The following is a 15,816-nucleotide window of genomic DNA, read 5'->3' as shown; positions in this document are numbered from 1 at the left end:
GTATGTAATACACATAGTTTGTAAGTATTAGTGTAAGTAGGTATTTTAGCTTATAGAAATTTTGTATAAAAGAAACAGCTTTTTAATAAAGAACTCAATTCTGTCTGGTGCCGCTAAATGGGCACTACACCAAATCCAATTACTTTTTATTCCCATCATTACATGGCGATCCTACCTAAATTGGCATCCGACTGCCGACCTTAGTACCCCACTGCCTTATTATTGGCATCCTGCCTCATTATTGGCATCCTGCCTAAATTGGCATCCTGCCTTATTATTGGCATCCTACATCATTATTGGCATCCTGCCTAAATGAGCACCCCGCCTTATTATTGCCTCCTCATCATCATATTAACAAATTAAACAACACTTGTTCCAGTAACTAGGGTTTAGGGTAACCAGTTCGATGATAACCGTTTGCATTTGCCACATGTGTCCACAAATGGGTATACCTTCCATTGAAATGTATTGCACTACCGCCACCAAAAAGGCCTCCACCGACGCATAACGAAGTGGAATAAATAAGAGATCCTGTTTATGATCACCAGTTGGATGATAACCATTTGCATCTGCTACATATGTCCACGTAATGGGTATACCTTCAGTTGAAATGAATTGCACTACCGCCACCAAAAGACCCCACCAACGCATAAGTGGAAGTGGAATAAACAAGGGATCCAGCAAGCTAGAAAGAAGACAAGATCGTGGAGGACCAGCCAAGCAGAATTAGTTAAGTTATTTTCTATTTAAGTATTTTTAGAAGCATTTGGCAACCTAACGGCTGCCAGTTTATGGGCAAAAAGTAGATTTTTGCCAATAGAATTAAGATTTTTTTTTAAATTTCTAAATGAACAATATAAGTAGTCCGGAAGAATTTGACGCAGTATTTTTGCGTTGTAGTAGATTAATAGAAGAAGAAAAAAAGTTAGATTTTTTTTAATTCATAAAACTCCTTAAATGTGAAAAAAACAGAGTAGATTAATAGAAGAAGAAAAAAGTTAGATTTTTTTTAATTCATAAAACTCCTTAAATGTGAAAAGAACATTTTTTTTTGAAATGTTTACAGATGTTTTTCAAAAACAGATTTTTTTTTTAAGCCCAAAATAGCATAGAAAGCAAATTAGAAAAAGTAGTAGAAAAATTTTTACAATTATTATTTTAAAATGGGCGGTAAAGAATCAAAATTAGAAGAGCCTAATGCGAATGTAATTAATTCCATTCAGGTCGTTGACCATAGTGAGGCATTATAATTTATCAAAATCTTGTTTATAATATTAACAATTTGCACTTGCCTCAATTTGTTTTTCAAATTATACTCAGCTCACAATAAATTCTTAAAAAAAAAAAATATGAGCGGAGCAGATGGTCTAGACAAAGTCTAATTCTAGGGACAAATATATACCCCAATGGGCAAATGGGAAACTATTCTCAACACACTTGTGGAAGAAAAAATCTTGGCAAAAAAAGCTTATAAATGTATTAATAAAAATACAAACATACAAAGAATAACTATTTTAAAACACCTCACGACAATATTACAATCGTTGAATAATATAGGCAAGGCTATACAAGAAGTACATAGTAAATTAACTGCCAGCCATCAAGTAGAAGCACAACAAATTTTTTCCAGTGTTAGAGATAAATTGGTATCCTCATTGGGTAGATATAACATTGAGGCGTTAGTCCCAACGTCATTTGAAGGGGAGATAGAAATAAATTTTGTTATCTTATTACCAGAAACTCAACCCAATTTAGGGGAAGCCCTAAAAATTGAAATTACTGATAAAAATTCGCAAACAGAAAGCGACAAAATGCCACAAACAATAGTCGAATTTTTAAAGACTGCTTCGTCAGTTCTACCAGAATTCGATGGTAAAGCTGAGAACTTGAATAGCTTCTTAGATGTTTTGCATATCCTAGAACGAATTAAGGATACCTAATATGTATCTTAACAAATTAACATGTATTTTAATACTTTACAACACTGACAGTAAGAACTGTCAATGACAGCTCAAAAGCGGCTTTTTTGCTTCTTCTCGATTTGACCGCCGAAAGAAAAAAATACGTATAGCATTTTACCCTCCACGTTTTTGTATATGAATTATATTTAATAAAGTTATGTTAATAGAAATCAACTCATGTATTTAAAATTGGCAAACATAACATTACTGGCGACGAGGGCAAAAAAGAAAAGTTTCCATAAAGTAAAATGGCAAACGAGCAGGCTATTGAGGAAATAATCCAGCAGCAGCAAAGATTTGCAACATCATTGCTCGAACAGCAAAAGCAGTGGATGCAGGCCATTCAGCAATCGTTTTTTAACGCGAGTGAGTCAAATCGCACTGGGGAAGCGACAGTGGTCCCACCATTTCACTCGTTTAATAAAGACCAACAAAATTGGGAATCGTACTTTGAGCAGCTTTCGAAACATTTCGTGGCATATTCGGTAAGCAATCCCGATAAGTAAAAATCATTTTTTCTATCGTGGATTGGTACGGAATTGTTTGAGTTATTGAAGAATTTGTTTGGTGTAGCAAATCTCCAATCGCTGACCTTCAAGGAATTAACATCCACATTAACAGAGCACGTCCACTCAAAAAGAATGTAGTGGCAGCTCGCTACGAACTCTTCAAGCGGGAAATGAAAAAACTCAAAAGCACAGAGAGTGGGTTGCTGATCTACGTGGTATCGCAAGAGAGTGCAAATGCATTTGTACCGCAACCAATTGTGCAGCAAATTTTGTTGATGAAATGATACGTGACCAAATCATAGTTCGTACCCCTTTTGATCAAGTACGTACCGCCGCTCTACAAAAGCTTTAGCCGTCATTAGAAGATGTGCTCTTAATTGCCGAAACATTTGTGGCAACAACTAAAACTGTAGCGACACTCAAAGAGAATAATAATTCATCCCTAGCGCAAGTAAGCGCTTAGCAAACACACAAAGTCGGGAGGAATGAAGGTAATAAGCAAAGTAATAAGAATGAACAACAGGTACATAAGCACTCAACAAAGCAAGTGAAACTTCAATCTTGCTCAGGTTGTGGCCATTCTCACTCAAGAGAACAATAACAATGTAAGTTTCGAAATGTCATTTGTAACAAGTGCAACAAAAAGCGACATATTGTAGCAGTCTGTATGTCAAAGCAAACAAAACAAATGAGTAAGAAAAGAAACTCCGATAAAGGCAAAAAAGAAAATGAACATCGTATTGACACATTAGATGCAGTGAATGCAGTTACAGGTATAATAAAATCTGAACAAAGTAAGAAAATGATTGAGTTGGAAACTAAAAACAAAACAATAAAGTTTCAATTAGATTCAGGGGCTACTGTGTCAATAATAAATAGAAAAACAACCAAAATTGGTAGAGTGAACCAAGAGTTTATACGCATTTGGGCAGAAGCCAATTCCAATTTTGGGTGAATTACACACTGAAGCTAGGTGTGGAAGCCAGCAGAAAAGTATTGTGGTAATAGTAGCAAATGTAGAAAATTCTTACAATCTTTTTGACTTAGACCTTTTCAGAGAATTTGGCTTTGAGATTACCGAAATAGCCAACGTTTGCGAAATGGAAGCTTATTCACAACAAATTAACGAATTGTGTAAGAAATTCCACGATATTTTTGACAATACTACCACAGGTTCTATAAAAAACTTTAAAGCAACGATTCAAATGAAAGCTACGGCTATGCCCAAATTTTTTAAAAACAGGCCAGTACCATTCGCACAGGTAACAAAGTTTCGTGATGAAGCAGATAGATTTATCCAAGCAGGTATTTGGAAACCCACTGTACCTTCCACTCATCCATTAACAGAACTACTATTAATACATAGCTACCCCGCTCTTCCATCAGCAACCCATCTATTGTATACAGTTTATTACAGATTTACCTTATTATGAATGAAAAAAGAAAAAATCTCAAGTGAAAAAAAATCTTTTTCCTTGAATAATATACAGAAATAGTCTAATAAAATAAAATAAATACAATCACTTATTTCCTAGGTCTCATAAGGTCATATTTTTACATATTAGGAAAATACTTCACTTTAACCCCAATAGATAGAATAGGAAAATAGTTTGCATAATTTACTACATAATGATAGGAACAATAAAGATAAGGAAATAATAGTCCATAAGAATAGGCTTAAACCCACTTAAAACTTAATCGTAAAATAAGCATTCCAACTTACTCGGTTACTTAATAAAAATTTCTAAAGACAAGCGGATTTTAAGTGAGTGCACACATTTAGAATCCGCCTATAAAATAAATAAAATATATAAATAAGTAAAATAATTGTTAAACTTAAAATTTTTTCTTATACGTAAAATAATCGTTAAATTTAAAATTAAAAAAAAAGATTCGTACAAAATATTGAAAAAAAAATATATATATAAAATGTAAAATAATAAAAGTATCAAGGTCAGCAAATTAAAAACAAATTCCACAACCTCTTTCACTACAATATCAAGTTAAGGTAAAATACCAAAATCATTAAAATGCGAACAAAGAGTCTTACACAATTGTTCACAAAACAATTATATAATACTCTTTTTCTAAGGCGGATGGTGTAGCATTATGCGTCATGCCCACCTATGCAATACATTTACGGCCTTACGCATCATGAACTTCTATGCCAATACATTTTAATAGCATAATCATATTACAATATCATAAGACATAAATTACCTTGAACTCACACAGCGGTTAGCTAACATCAATGGAATGCCGAATATGAATCCCTTGTCAGTTCACACATAACAAATTATGCTTATGTTAGTTTGTCACCAAAATATTTACATACAACCAATAATATGAATTAAGCAAATATTCACATTTCACATGAATATCGATCTGCTGACTTTGCATACAAATCTACATGCATGCATATTAATACAAATCTACATGCATGCATAGTAATACAAATATACATATATGCATAGCAATACCAATCTACATATATGCATAGCAATACAAATCTACATATACTACATATATGCATATTAATACAAATCTACATATATGCATAGCAATACAAGTCTACATATACTACATATATGCGTTTTAATACAAATCTACATATATGCATAGCAATACAAATCCACATATATGCTCAGTAATACAAATGTACTTATTTTTAGTTGTTAGTAATAGGATATTTATAAATGTGTAGGTTAAGTAATTGGCTATAAAAAGAGAAAGAATTTTTGTAATAAAGACAATCTTGATCTGACTACCAAAGTCACTACATTTCTTATTATTTTAACTTTTCAATTCCAAAACGGGTTGAGATATACGTTTGTACAAATGAATGAATGACTTAATGAGTGAATGCTACAGACCTCACATAGACTGAATGAGTTAGTGTAACAATTTATAACTTTCTTGGGATTAGTTTGGGAAATTTTTTCAAAGAATTTGGTATCACTCGGAACAAATCGGGATCGGTTCTTACCTCAAACCTTTTCGCCACTATATAGAACTCGTATCGGAACTACTTTAGGATTTTTTCGGCACCATGCTAGGAATAGTTAAGGGTATTCTGGTATTATTTCGGGACTATTTGAGCACTGTGTTCAATTTCTCTGGGTCAAAGCCCTCATAATTTCTGGACTACTTGTTCAGTCATTTAAGGATTATTTTTGACTTCTTCCAGGACCAATTCAAGGGCTGTTTTCTCACTTGTGAACTTAATAATTTATTTTGCATATGAACATAAATTTTGTTCACAAAATATCTATCGAAGAGGTAAACCCTAAAGCTTATTTAAGAAAACGGGCCTAAGGACAGTTGTTGGACTACTTTGAATTTGTTTTAGATACTGTCGTGGCGCTATTCCCGTATTACTTCAGGTTTATGTAAAATAAATAAATGTAAGGCGCGATAACCTTCGAAGATATTTTAGGGCGAGCTTCTCTTCCAATTTGTGTCGTGCTCCTTTTAATTTTTCCTAGAAATTGGTGGGACGGGACCTACTTGTTTTCTGCCGACTCCGAACGACATCTGCAAGGCAGATGAGTTTTCACTGAGAAGCTTTTCATGGCAGAAATACACTCGGAGTGCTTGCCATATCACTGCCGAGGGACGACTCCGTTTAGAAAAACTTTCTTCTAATTCAAAAAACTTGTTTCTTAAATTTTGATGTTTCTTTGCAAGGGGCGTTAACCCAGGATCTTCGGTGTGGTAGGTGGAGCACGCTACGGCCGCACCACGGCGGCCTGACAAAAAGTATTTTTCCAAATAGTTTCAGGGCCACGTCATGACCTTTTCGGGCTTAAATAGTTTGTTGTTATGAAAAAAAAAAACAATTCAGGCTCACTTAGGAATCTTTTCGGTATAATTTGCAGGACCCCGTTTTGTACCCTATTCTAAGCATATGTTCAACGCAATGTAGCGAAATATGATTTTGAATTCATTCAGAAATTCTTTATGGAACATTAACACTTAAAGCCAACAAATGACGCATTAAATTAATATTTAACCCAGATTCTTCAGCGATTTTTAAAGAACAATTGCGAAACTAATTAACTATGATTTCATAGGAATGGTGATTCTTATAACATTACTAGCTTTAGCCGGCGTACGTTGTAACGCCGAGATCGAATGAATGTTGCGTTTTTTTTCTGTTTTGTTTGCTGATAATTTAGTTTATTGTTCTTTAAATTGAATTGAATTATGTACGCATTTTTGGTGAAATTTTCGTTTAAAACATTTTATTATTGTATCTTATTGTAATGCAAGTGGGTACACAATATTTTTGGTTTTTCGTTCGGTGCAAAGATAAACAAATTTTTTGGTGTTCCAACTCTAGAGCAAGTAACATATAGGTGGCCATGGGAAAAGCATGGACTCTCTAAATTTAATCCTGGAAAAGTAAGCGATTGTGCTTGTGCTTTGATGATTGTAATTGTTAAGGCAAGGCGTACAGGAAACTGTAAGGGCTTAAAATTGAATGGCAAATCCGTAGGAATCATTGGGATTCATGGTATGAGCACATCTTCACCTTTGCTTTTACCGCTGATTATTGTTGCTTCGATTACATTAATTTCGTAACTCAAAGTCTGGTTCCATTGCACAATTTTGGTGGGTCTAAATTCCGAAGAAGCATGATTGGTGAGCCAATTTTCAAAGTTAATATATGCGCAGGCGTTCCAGGTGGTTCTAAAGAGTTTAGAAATTCAATTGGATAATTCACATTTTCATCTTCATGTATAACTGCGTTCATCGATTTATATTTAGGAATTTGTTTTTTAATGCGATCATTGATTTTGTTGACATGATCATTTTTGGGAGCTAAGATTGCTCTTAATTTAAAATTCTTAATGGTGAAATATGAAAAACGTTCGTCTTGATCGAAGGAACCTATAGCCAAAATTTGGTGATGATTGAAGTGTGGGAAATACGTTTCTATAGGGAACACACACACAGCATTTAATTTTCATAGAAGATGTAGATAGATTGAAGCTAACGAATTTTTTTAACGGCGCACAGTGGCGCCTTTTGGGTTTTTTCTTTGCAAAAATCATAACTTTTGAACCAATGAAGATATTTTAAAAATTTTAAATGAGAATGAAAGCTAATTATTTGAAGTTTTATTGTGTGAAAACTCAGAATCTCACAGATACAGGGTGCATCAAAAAAATTCGCCAAATTCGAAAATTTTTAGAAAAATGCAAAAAATAAAAAAAATAAAATGAGATTTGTCTTATAATGACGTATTTTAGCATTAAATAAGATAAACTAATGATTTTGATAAGATAGCGTGGCACTGTCCACTTATGATAAAAAGTTGTATCTAAGTAGTCACGTAATCAATAACTACCAAAATCGATAGACGTATTGTTTCTTTTAAATGGCAATACTCTTATAAAACTCAAATGTCCGTTTTTGGTGCCACAATAACAAGGTGCTTCAAAATTCATCGTAAAATTTTACATGTTTTTTTTTTTTAATTTACAAGCCAAATATGTATTTTATTAATAACTACAAGTTATTGAAAGTGGTTCAATGAAATTTTATTTGAGCTAAAGATTAAACAGCCAACGAATTTTGGAAAAAGTTTGATCTTAGTAACCGCTTTACCAATTTGTACCAAACTCGATAGACGTATTGATTTCTATAAAAATTTAATACTCGTTTGAAGGCGAAATGCCTAAGCTTTAAAATAAATTTGATAAAGTTTAGAGAAATGCAATAATGAAAAGTATATATTTATAAATTACTAAATTAATTAATTCTTTTATTTGAAATAAAAAATTAACTTGTACATAGATATCTTATTTTTTAATAAAGTAAGAAAATTGATTAGTAAATCTCTTTTTCATTGTTTTGATAAGAAGTGAGAAACTTATTTTATCTTAACAGTATTTTATCTTAAGAAGTATAAGCCAGCTTCAAAACAAATTCCATACATCTTATCCTAGCATGCAAAGGGGATATTCCATACTCATAATTTTGTTCGTCAGTTATTGAATCATCAAGATTTTCAAAGTCGTTTTGGCTCTTCTTACAAATTGGACATTTCATTGTAGATGTCGTATTTGTTATTAAGTTCAAAACTTTTCCATCGACCAATGTTAGAAGAAAATCATGCTTTATTGTAATGACATTCCCCTCTTCAATTTCAATTATTGTTGGTTCTAATTTGGCAATTTGATTTTTTATATCACTCACTGTAGCTTTTATGAGTTCCGAAGACTCCTTCTCGTGTTTAAATAATATCGGGCGGCACAATATAGTTGATAACGGACGTGGATTTTTCCAATATTCTGGAGCTTAATCTTTCAGTCGTAATGGAACAATAGAAGCCATAAACATATTACTATCTGTAATTGTTTCATCGTCTACATTTATTTATATGCGCTTTGTCCTGATGATCCATCACAGCCCCACTTAGTTATCAATGCTAGTTCCTTTGGCAGTGATTTCAACTTTTCTTCGGTAAAACTTTGAAGGTGTCATGTAGACGTTTTGTAGCTCAATTTCAGCTGATACTTCGGTTATTTTGGGACTTAGAGGGAGGAACTGCTTCTTTCTTGGCTTGAGTAATTTTTTTGTATCCAGGTAAAATATCGGCACTACGTTGCAATAATGACTTACGCAATATAATATATTTTTTCTTCGTTAAACCGAGATCTATAAACAGCCCCAAAGTTTCTTCGGGAGTTTATTTCCTAGGTAGCGCATTTGGTGGTGTGGGAATGCTGTTTTTGATCCTCATAAGTCGCACTGGACTTGCTACCGCAACTGCTTCTGTTATATGAGATTTCACGTTTTCTTCGTCTTTTTTATATTTAATAGCCAGTGCTTCTGAAAGATGAGTCGTGGCCATAGCTTTTGTGGTATCAGACAGCTTCCTTTTCCTTGTGTAGGTAGAACACTCTTCTATGGGTTTTGCTGGTCTCCCTCTAGTTGGATTGGTTGACGTGCTAGGCGTCTCTTCGTCCAAAAAAGTTTTGTCAGCTAGCCACTTTTAATGCTTACTTAGAAATTTTGAATTGTTACGATAAACGTCCTTCCATTTTCTTTCTATCATAATCTATTGTAAACCAATTTTTTCTTGCGGGCCTTCCTTTTCTTTAATGCTTGTTTCACTCGCTAATTCTCTTATAGTTGCCTCAACGAAGTCCCGTCTTGACTCTGTAGATTTAAACACCGCAAATAGTTTCGAGATTTCTAGATACACATTGGAATTGGCTTCGAGTGTATCTGATTAAATATTAAACTGTGAACTATATTTAAAAATGCTATTCACTTAATTTAAGTAAACAGAATACTTAGTTCCTTAATCTCCAAAAGGCGAATGATAATGTGCATTGTCAAATTATTAAAATGAATTTCAGGTATACAACTCGTCCCTAAAAAATGTATGTCGTTAACAAGTTCCAACAACAAAAAGGACCTTACGGCCGTACTGAATTATATATACCTGCTCAGGCGCGTATTTATGCCCAAGGTTGTTTAACTTTATTTGATGTAAAAAGTGAAGTTGCAGCTGGACGCAGGTAGACTTTATGAATTTAGATAACTGAATATTTCACAAATAACTACTGTTAATTTGACGGAGCACATATTTTAACACAATGGGTATCAAACGAAAGGTGTTAATGAGTATTTTAAAAGGGAGTGGGCCTTAGTTTTATAGGTGGACGCCTTTTCGAGATATCGCCATAAAGGTGGACCAGGGATGACTCTAGAATGCGTTTATACAATATGGGTATCAAACGAAAGGTCTTAATGAGTATTTTAAAAGGGAGTGGGCCTTAGTTCTATGGGTGGACGCCTTTTCGAAATATCGATATAAAGGTGGACCACCGGTTACTCTAGAATTTGTTTGTACGATATGGGTATCAAATGAAAGGTGTTAATGAGTATTTTAAAAGGGAGTGGGCCTTAGTTCTATAGGTGGGCGCCTTTTCGAGATATCGCCATAAACGTGGACCAGGGGTGACTCTAGAATGTGTTTGTACGATATGGGTATCAAATTAAAGGTATTAGGGGGCTAAGATACTTGGCTTGGATATCATAAGTGGTTTCAGGCTCTGGATCAGGGACTGATTTCAGTCTTAGACCGGCCATAGTGACGAATTATCACACGTGATTAGTTATCACGTCCTGCAAAAGGTGCCCCTGCGTCTACTGATAATGGCGGATCTAGAGAAGACGACTCGATAAAACCCGCACCCCCTGAGTCATTGTGCCGAGCTCAGGGGAGGGAGGACTCTTTAAGAGTCAAGATCGGTACACAACGGTGACGAACTGGAGTGTTTTAGGGCTTTGATTTGACATTAAATTTGGACTTGATGACTTTGGGCTGGTAGGTGCGGTATTCTGCCACTTTAGTAGGTCGGGGTGAAACCCTACCGAAATGGCTGGTAGGCTAATGCTGCACCTGCCCACATCCCGTTAAAACCGTGGCGGGCCTCAAGGAACGTTCCGGCTCCGTCGCCGTTAAGTTGGTGGTGTAGATGCGGTTGAAGATTTTCCCGCTTCGCGTCCGGTCTGGCTCTGAACGCATTACTCATAAGGTAATGCGTCAACCCTCGCGTGGCCTCCCTGCGTAGCATAGATAACCACGAGACCGTTAAAGTGCGACTACACAATCGGCTCCGGATAGCGGCCTTGAGGGGGGACTTTTTTAGAATGGACAAGACTAATACGAATCCGCCCAGGATGGGGTGCGGAAGAAGAGCGCTTTTGATGGAAATCAATCAAATCAATCTTCAGCACTCTAAGGCGGCTTCCGCAAATTTGTTGCTCTGCCTTGATAAAGGCGGAGTGGATATAGTCCTTGTCCAGGAGCCGTGGCTGAGTAGTAACGGCAGTAAGATTTCTGGATTGAGGACTGGAAAATACAACACCTTGGTGCATGGGGAGGCAAGTAGGCCTAGATCCTGTATGCTTGATAAAAAAGAGATTAAAGCTTTTATTCTCTCTAATTTCAGCAATGCTGACGTAACCACGGTCTGCCTCGAGCGAGGGAGTAATGAAATGTGGGTGGTCTCAACGTACATGCCCCACGGGGACGTAGAGGGACCACCACCTGCGATACTGGGTGAAATCACCGCTGAAGCAAGGCGGAGAGGTGTTGGCGTGATCATCGGTGCCGATGCTAATGCCCATCATAGCATTTGGGGAAGCTCGGATACCAACACTAGAGGTGAGTCTTTATTTACTTTTATTGTAGATGAGGGACTTTGTATATGTAATAGAGGGAATGACCCGACTTTTATTACTGCGGTAAGGGAGGAGGTCCTGGACCTCACCCTGGTTAGTAGAGAACTGGAAGGTCGGATATCTGGATGGAGGGTTCTCAACGAGCACTCCTTCTCTGATCACCGATATATTCAGTTCTCAGTGAACGAAGAACGTCCCGGTAAAATATCTTTTCGGAACCCTAAAAGTACTAACTGGGACTTGTATTGTAGGAAGCTGGGAGAGCTACTGCCTGCGGTGCCTATCATTAGTTCGGGCCTGTCCGAATCTGAGATAGACGTTCTGGTGGAAAACTTCACCTCGGCAAGCAATAGCGCCTTTCAGCTGTCCTGCCCATTGAAAACTTACAGGGGGAAGAGCAAGCCGCCCTGGTGGTCGGATTCTCTTGACGACCTAAGAGCGTCCAGTCGGCGGCTCTTCAACAGAGCCAGGAGGAGTAAATTACCCTCGGAATGGGAGCTCTATAAGGGAGTCTGGGGATTTATAAATATGAAATAAGGATAGCCAAGCGATATGCATGGCGAAGCTTCTGCGAAAACGTAGAAGGCTACAATGAATCCGCGAGATTTAGAAAAATACTCTCTAGGAACCCTGCTGCTCTGGGGTATCTGAGAGATGATGGTGGGGACTGGTCGATGAGTAGCGAGGAGTCCCTAAGGCTTTTACTGGACACCGATGTCCCAGTTGCGCAAGGATCTTCGCCTGCATGGTCGGCGGTCGTGGGCCATGCAGAAGTGCCTACCATTCCAATACGGGAAAGTCAAATAACCTGGGCTATAGGGTCGTTCAAGCCCTATAAGTCTCCGGGCCCGGATGGAATCATTCCTGCGCAGCTTCAAAGGTCTTTGGGGATTTCCTGCCGCTGGTTGGCCATCATATATACTAACTGTCTCAGGCTTAACTATATCCCGAAGTCTTGGCACACGGTTAGGGTTATTTTCATTCCGAAGACCGGCAGAAGCTCTCATGCATCACCTAAGGATTTCAGGCCAATCAGTCTCTCGTCGTTTCTTCTTAAGACGTTTGAGCGGTTAATTGACCTGTACCTACGGTAAAGGATACCTCGGGGGTTACTGTCGGCTTCACAGCATGCGTACTGCAAGGGCAGATCGACGGAAACGGCTCTCCATTCGATTGTAAAGCAAATAGAGGGGTCCCTAGAACACAAAGAGTATGCTCTGGGTGCCTTTCTAGACATCGAGGGAGCTTTTAACAATGTCTTACCGGGGGAATTGAAAGAGCTCTGGTGGGTTTAGGAGTCGAGGCTGCTCTGGTTGAATTTATTAGCAAACTTCTATGCGGCAGAATTGTCGCAGCGGAGTGGGGAGGGGCCATAATTAAGGGGAAGGTGTGCAGGGGCACGGCACAGGGTGGTGTCCTATCTCCTCTCCTCTGGGTTGTGGTAGTCAACGAGCTTCTTGTGGAGCTGGAAGCCAATGGTTGTCGGGTGGTTGCCTATGCAGATGACCTCGCTATCCTAGTCAGAGGCAAATTTCTGGGCACCCTGCGCGATGTTGAAAAGTTGTATCTAAGTAGTCACGTAATCAATAACTACCAAAATCGATAGACGTATTGTTTCTTTTAAATGGCAATACTCTTATAAAACTCAAATGTCCGTTTTTGGTGCCACAATAACAAGGTGCTTCAAAATTCATCGTAAAATTTTACATGTTTTTTTTTTTTAATTTACAAGCCAAATATGTATTTTATTAATAACTACAAGTTATTGAAAGTGGTTCAATGAAATTTTATTTGAGCTAAAGATTAAACAGCCAACGAATTTTGGAAGAGGGGAGTGGCACTGCCCATTTATGCTAAAAAGTTTGATCTTAGTAACCGCTTTACCAATTTGTACCAAACTCGATACACGTATTGATTTCTATAAAAATTTAATACTCGTTTGAAGGCGAAATGCCTAAGCTTTAAAATAAATTTGATAAAGTTTAGAGAAATGCAATAATGAAAAGTATATATTTATAAATTACTAAATTAATTAATTCTTTTATTTGAAATAAAAAATTAACTTGTACATAGATATCTTATTTTTTAATAAAGTAACAAAATTGATTAGTAAATCTCTTTTTCATTGTTTTGATAAGAAGTGAGAAACTTATTTTATCTTAACAGTATTTTATCTTAAGAAGTATAAGCCAGCTTCAAAACAAATTCCATACATCTTATCTTAGCATGCAAAGGGGATATTCCATACTCATAATTTTGTTCGTCAGTTATTGAATCATCAAGATTTTCAAAGTCGTTTTGGCTCTTCTTACAAATTGGACATTTCATTGTAGATGTCGTATTTGTTATTAAGTTCAAAACTTTTCCATCGACCAATGTTAGAAGAAAATCATGCTTTATTGTAATGACATTCCCCTCTTCAATTTCAATTATTGTTGGTTCTAATTTGGCAATTTGATTTTTTATATCACTCACTGTAGCTTTTATGAGTTCCGAAGACTCCTTCTTGTGTTTAAATAATATCGGGCGGCACAATATAGTTGATAACGGACGTGGATTTTTCCAATATTCTGGAGCTTAATCTTTCAGTCGTAATGGAACAATAGAAGCCATAAACATATTACTATCTGTAATTGTTTCATCGTCTACATTTATTTATATGCGCTTTGTCCTGATGATCCATCACAGCCCCACTTAGTTATCAATGCTAGTTCCTTTGGCAGTGATTTCAACTTTTCTTCGGTAAAACTTTGAAGGTGTCATGTGGACGTTTTATAGCTCAATTTCAGCTGATACTTCGGTTAGTTTGGGACTTAGAGGGAGGAACTGCTTCTTTCTTGGCTTGAGTAATTTTTTTGTATCCAGGTAAAATATCGGCACTACGTTGCAATAATGACTTACGCAATATAATATATTTTTTCTTCGTTAAACCGAGATCTATAAACAGCCCCAAAGTTTCTTCGGGAGTTTATTTCCTAGGTAGCGCATTTGGTGGTGTGGGAATGCTGTTTTTGATCCTCATAAGTCGCACTGGACTTGCTACCGCAACTGCTTCTGTTATATGAGATTTCACGTTTTCTTCGTCTTTTTTATATTTAATAGCCAGTGCTTCTGAAAGATGAGTCGTGGCCATAGCTTTTGTGGTATCAGACAGCTTCCTTTTCCTTGTGTAGGTAGAACACTCTTCTATGGGTTTTGCTGGTCTCCCTCTAGTTGGATTGGTTGACGTGCTAGGCGTCTCTTCGTCCAAAAAAGTTTTGTCAGCTAGCCACTTTTAATGCTTACTTAGAAATTTTGAATTGTTACGATAAACGTCCTTCCATTTTCTTTCTATCATAATCTATTGTAAACCAATTTTTCTTGCGGGCCTTCCTTTTCTTTAATGCTTGTTTCACTCGCTAATTCTCTTATAGTTGCCTCAACGAAGTCCCGTCTTGACTCTGTAGATTTAAACACCGCAAATAGTTTCGAGTTTTCTAGATACACATTGGAATTGGCTTCGAGTGTATCTGATTAAATATTAAACTGTGAACTATATTTAAAAATGCTATTCACTTAATTTAAGTAAACAGAATACTTAGTTCCTTAATCTCCAAAAGGCGAATGATAATGTGCATTGTCAAATTATTAAAATGAATTTCAGGTATACAACTCGTAACTAAAAAATGTATGTCGTTAACAAGTTCCAACAACAAAAAGGACCTTACGGCCGTACTGAATTATATATACCTGCTCAGGCGCGTATTTATGCCCAAGGTTGTTTAACTTTATTTGATGTAAAAAGTGAAGTTGCAGCTGGACGCAGGTAGACTTTATGAATTTAGATAACTGAATATTTCACAAATAACTACTGTTAATTTGACGGAGCACATATTTTAACACAATGGGTATCAAACGAAAGGTGTTAATGAGTATTTTAAAAGGGAGTGGGCCTTAGTTTTATAGGTGGACGCCTTTTCGAGATATCGCCATAAAGGTGGACCAGGGATGACTCTAGAATGCGTTTATACAATATGGGTATCAAACGAAAGGTCTTAATGAGTATTTTAAAAGGGAGTGGGCCTTAGTTCTATGGGTGGACGCCTTTTCGAAATATCGATATAAAGGTGGACCACCGGTTACTCTAGAATTTGTTTGTA

The 15,816-nt window shown here is 36.5% G+C and overlaps 1 long non-coding RNA gene across 4 annotated transcripts in view; it reads right to left on the bottom strand.

Annotated features, from left to right (window-relative positions):
• LOC137234625 (uncharacterized) overlaps positions 1 to 15,816 on the bottom strand; it is a 633,582-nt gene that overhangs the window by 251,720 nt on the left and 366,046 nt on the right. Inside the window, exon 4 of one of the 4 annotated variants that reach the window (XR_010947844.1) lies at positions 6,753 to 7,162. The exons of the other annotated variants lie outside the window; for them this stretch is intronic. This is a non-coding gene — a long non-coding RNA (uncharacterized lncRNA). Of the gene's footprint in view, positions 1 to 6,752; positions 7,163 to 15,816 lie in introns of those variants that run through there. 4 annotated transcript variants of the gene reach the window in all.

Source organism: Eurosta solidaginis, chromosome X, assembly GCF_040869045.1.
Source record: "Eurosta solidaginis isolate ZX-2024a chromosome X, ASM4086904v1, whole genome shotgun sequence".
NCBI classification, from domain to species: Eukaryota; Metazoa; Arthropoda; class Insecta; order Diptera; family Tephritidae; genus Eurosta; species Eurosta solidaginis.
The sequence above is the reverse complement of the archived record's forward strand: the minus strand, read 5'-3'. Positions and strand labels throughout refer to the sequence as shown.